This window comes from Oncorhynchus keta, chromosome 23 (assembly GCF_023373465.1).
Source record: "Oncorhynchus keta strain PuntledgeMale-10-30-2019 chromosome 23, Oket_V2, whole genome shotgun sequence".
Classification (NCBI taxonomy): Eukaryota; Metazoa; Chordata; class Actinopteri; order Salmoniformes; family Salmonidae; genus Oncorhynchus; species Oncorhynchus keta.
The window spans coordinates 5,726,407-5,731,406 of record NC_068443.1 but is presented as its reverse complement, the minus strand read 5'-3'; the positions used below and the strand labels follow the sequence as shown (position 1 = coordinate 5,731,406).

General features: G+C 42.7%; 1 protein-coding gene and 1 long non-coding RNA gene across 3 annotated transcripts in view; one reads left to right on the top strand and one right to left on the bottom strand.

Annotated features, from left to right (window-relative positions):
- LOC127910911 (uncharacterized) overlaps positions 1 to 1,147 on the bottom strand; it is a 2,341-nt gene extending 1,194 nt beyond the window's left edge. Inside the window, exons 1-3 of one of the 2 annotated variants that reach the window (XR_008076719.1) lie at positions 368 to 1,147; positions 143 to 292; positions 1 to 67 (exon numbers count right to left, since the gene is read on the bottom strand). The exon at positions 1 to 67 is cut by the window's left edge and continues 8 nt beyond it. This is a non-coding gene — a long non-coding RNA (uncharacterized LOC127910911). The remainder of the gene's footprint in view (positions 68 to 142; positions 293 to 367) is intronic. The other variant, XR_008076718.1, reaches the window with a different exon arrangement.
- LOC118402472 (receptor-type tyrosine-protein phosphatase F) overlaps positions 1 to 5,000 on the top strand; it is a 359,072-nt gene that overhangs the window by 112,505 nt on the left and 241,567 nt on the right. The gene's annotated exons all lie outside the window — the stretch shown is intronic.

The following is a 5,000-nucleotide window of genomic DNA, read 5'->3' as shown; positions in this document are numbered from 1 at the left end:
TTGTCATGTAGCTGGTAGAGATCCCAGCCTTCTGGGGTTCTGGAGGAATTCACTAACACTTAGTCACCTTTCATATTGTCATGTAGCTGGTAGAGATCCCAGCCTTCTGGGGTTCTGGAGGAATCCACTAACACTTAGTCACCTTTCATATTGTCATGTAGCTGGTAGAGATCCCAGCCTTCTGGGGTTCTGGAGGAATTCACTAACACTTAGTCACCTTTCATATTGTCATGTAGCTGGTAGAGATCCCAGCCTTCTGGGGTTCTGGAGGAATTCACTAACACTTAGTCACCTTTCATATTGTCATGTCGCTGGTAGAAATCCCAGCCTTCTGGGGTTCTGGAGGAATTCACTAACACTTAGTCACCTTTCATATTGTCATGTAGCTGGTAGAGATCCCAGCCTTCTGGGGTTCTGGAGGAATTCACTAACACTTAGTCACCTTTCATATTGTCATGTCGCTGGTAGAGATCCCAGAAGGATTGTTGAAGGAATGTTGAAGGATTGTTGAAGGAATGTTGAGAAGGATTGTTGAAGGAATGTTGAGAAGGATTGTTGAAGGAATGTTGAGAAGGATTGTTGAAGGAATGTTGAAGGATTGTTGAGAAGGATTGTTGAAGGAATGTTGAAGGAATGTAGAAGGATTGTTGAAGGAATGTTGAAGGAATGTAGAAGGATTGTTGAAGGGTTGTTGAAGGAATGTAGAGAAGGATTGTTGAAGGATTGTTGAAGGAATGTTGAAGGAATGTTGAGAAGGATTGTTGAAGGATTGTTGAAGGATTGTTGAAGGAATGTTGAAGGAATGTAGAAGGATTGTTGAAGGAATGTTGAAGGAATGTAGAAGGATTGTTGAAGGGTTGTTGAAGGAATGTAGAGAAGGATTGTTGAAGGATTGTTGAAGGAATGTTGAAGGATTGTTGAAGGAATGTAGAAGGATTGTTGAAGGAATGTAGAGAAGGATTGTTGAAGGATTGTTGAAGGAATGTTGAAGGAATGTAGAAGGATTGTTGAAGGAATGTTGAAGGAATGTAGAAGGATTGTTGAAGGAATGTTGAAGGATTGTTGAAGGAATGTAGAAGGAATGTAGAAGGATTGTTGAAGGAATGTTGATGGATTGTTGAAGGAATGTTGAAGGAATGTTGAAGGATTGTTGAATGATTGTTGATGGATTGTTGAAGGAATGTTGAAGGAATGTTGATGGATTGTTGAAGGAATGTTGATGGATTGTTGAAGGAATGTTGAAGAATTGTTGAATGATTGTTGATGGATTGTTGAAGGAATGTTGAAGGATTGTTGAAGGATTGTTGAAGGAATGTTGAAGGATTGTTGAAGGAATGTTGATGGATTGTTGAAGGAATGTTGAATGATTGTTGAATGATTGTTGATGGATTGTTAAAGGAATGTTGAAGGATTGTTGAATGATTGTTGAAGGAATGTTGAATGATTGTTGAAGGAATGTTGATGGATTGTTGAAGTAATGTTGAATGATTGTTGAAGGAATGTTGAAGGAGTGTTGAAGGACTGTTGAAGGATTGCTGAAGGACTGTTGATGGATTTTTGAAGGATTGTTTAAGGAATGTTGAAGGAATGTTGATGGATTGTTGAAGGATTGTTGAATGAATGTTGAAGGAGTGTTAAAGGAATGTTGAAGGATTGTTGAATGATTGTTGAAGGATTGTTTAATGATTGTTGAAGGAATGTTGATGGATTGTTGAAGGATTGTTTAAGGAATGTTGAAGGAATGTTGAATGATTGTTGAAGGAATGTTGATGGATTGTTGAAGGATTGTTTAAGGAATGTTGAAGGAATGTTGATGGATTGTTGAAGGATTGTTGAATGATTGTTGAAGGAATGTTGAATGATTGTTGAAGGAATGTTGATGGATTGTTGAAGGATTGTTGAAGTAATGTTGAATGATTGTTGAAGGAATGTTGAAGGAATGTTGATGGATTGTTGAAGGATTGTTGAATGAATGTTGAAGGAGTGTTAAAGGAATGTTGAATGATTGTTGAAGGAATGTTGAATGATTGTTGAAGGAATGTTGATGGATTGTTGAAGGATTGTTGAATGAATGTTGAAGGAGTGTTAAAGGAATGTTGAAGGAGTGTTGAAGGACTGTTGAAGGATTGCTGAAGGACTGTTGATGGATTGTTGAAGGATTGTTTAAGGAATGTTGAAGGAATGTTGAAGGAATGTTTAAGGAGTGTTGAAGGATTGTTGAATGAATGTTGAAGGAGTGTTAAAGGAATGTTGAAGGACTGTTGATGGATTGTTGAAGGATTGTTGATGAAATGTTTAGGACACAACTTTTGAGGCAACGTTGTGTGGTGAGCGGGGCGTCTCCAGGGTCTGGATTGTTATCTGATGGTCACACATCAAACGTTGTTCCTTTCGCCTGTCTCACGTCAGAGGGCGTACATCCTCCGCGACGCTCCTAACCTGAACCCGATCTGTCTTGTAGGTCGTTGGATCTCATATTCAAATTTGAATATTGAGCATCTGCCAATTCAGAAAATGTAAACATGTTTTATGTTTATTTTACCTTTATTTAACTAGGCAAGTCAGTTAAGAACAAATTATTATTTTCAATGACGGCCTAGGAACAGTGGGTTAACTGCCTTGTTCAGGGGCAGAACGACAGATTTGTACCTTGTCAGCTCGGGGGTTTGAACTTGCAACCTTCCAGTTACTCGTCCAACGCTCTAAACACTAGGCTACCCTGCCGCCTCTACACTCTAACCACTAGGTTACCCTGCCGCATCTACACTCTAACCACTAGACTACCCTGCCGCCTCTACACTCTAACCACTAGGTTACCCTGCCGCATCTACACTCTAAACACTAGGCTACCCTGCCGCCTCGACACTAACCACTAGACTACCCTGCCACCTCTACACTCTAACCACTAGACTACCCTGCCGCCTCGACACTCTAACCACTTGGCTACCCTGCCGCCTCTACACTCTAACCACTAGGCTACCCTGCCGCCTCTACACTCTAACCACTAGGCTACCCTGCCGCCTCTACACTCTAACCACTAGGCTACCCTGCCGCCTCTACACTCTAACCACTAGGCTACCTGCCGCCTCTACACTCTAACCTCTAGGCTACCCTGCCGCCTCTACACTCTAACCACTAGGCTACCCTGCCGCATCTACACTCTAACCACTAGGCTACCCTGCCGCCTCTACACTCTAACCACTAGGCGTACTCTCCAGGAAATGAAACTGGAATAGAATAACTAACTAGTTATTACAAACGTTCTGGTCGCCAGGCAGTGACTTGATCAGCTGTGAGGCTCCTGTGACTGTTGTACCGAGATGTCTTTTCCTTCACTGACCAGGAAAAAACAGCTTGCTTATTAGCCTGTTTTAAATGTCCCCGAAGTTGTAGACGTGCGGCGCCACAATTAAGAGGAGCTGACTGTTGTCAGAAATCAGTCTGTAGATCAGCATGTTTCTCCGGGATCACTTCATCGGGTCAGCTGAGCACAGCAGCTGACTGAGGAGGCTACTACTAATATTACTGCAGTGACCCGTAAAGACGAACAGCTGCATCATGACGACTCTGAATTATGTTAGCATGACGATGTCACCTAGGTAATCTATGTCATGGCAGTCTCAGCATGACGATGTCACCTAGGTAATCTATGTCATGGCAGTCTCAGCATGACGATGTCACCTAGGTAATCTATGTCATGGCAGTCTCAGCATGACGATGTCACCTAGGTAATCTATGTCATGGCAGTCTCAGCATGACGATGTCACCTAGGTAATCTATGTCATGGCAGTCTCAGCATGACGATGTCACCTAGGTAATCTATGTCATGGCAGTCTCAGCATGACGATGTCACCTAGGTAATCTATGTCATGGCAGTCTCAGCATGACGATGTCACCTAGGTAATCTATGTCATGGCAGTCTCAGCATGACGATGTCACCTAGGTAATCTATGTCATGGCAGTCTCAGCATGATGATGTCACCTAGGTAATCTATGTCATGGCAGTCTCAGCATGACGATGTCACCTAGGTAATCTATGTCATGGCAGTCTCAGCATGACGATGTCACCTAGGTAATCTATGTCATGGCAGTCTCAGCAGACATTGTCAACAAGGTAATCTTCTCTAGGTAATCTATGTCTTGGCAGTCTCCATTGTAACCAGACTACTTTTGATCTATGCCATTAGCATTCGATACGAGACAAGATATACTAGACATGAGACACGAGCCAAGAGACAAGAGACAAGAGACAAGAGACACGAGACACGAGACTCGAGACACGAGACACTAGACACGAGACGAGACAAGAGATACTAGACATGAGACGAGACACTAGACACGAGACAAGAGATACTAGACACGAGACAAGAGATACGAGACAAGAGATATGAGACACGAGGCAAGAGACACTAGACACGAGACACGAGACAAGAGATACTAGACACGAGACAAGAGATACGAGACACGAGACAAGAGATACGAGACACGATACAAGAGATACGAGACAATAGATACTAGACACGAGACAAGAGATACGAGACGCGAGACAAGAGATACGAGACAAGAGATACTAGACACGAGACAAGAGATACGAGACAAGAGATACTAGACACGAGACACGAGACACGAGACAAGAGATACTAGACACGAGACACTAGACACGAGATACGAGACAAGAGATACTAGACACGAGATACGAGACAAGAGATACGAGACACGAGACAAGAGATACTAGACACCAGACAAGAGACAAGAGATACTAGACACTAGACACAAGATACTAGACACGAGACAAGAGATACTAGACACGAGACACGAGATACTAGACACGAGACAAAAGACAAGAGATAGTAGACACGAGACAAGAGATACTAGACACGAGACAAGAGATACGAGACACGAGACAAGAGATACGAGACACGAGACAAGAGATACGAGACAGATTAGTGCAGGAGGAATCAATGTGCTGATGTAAAACTGCTCTTTAATGGAATATCCTG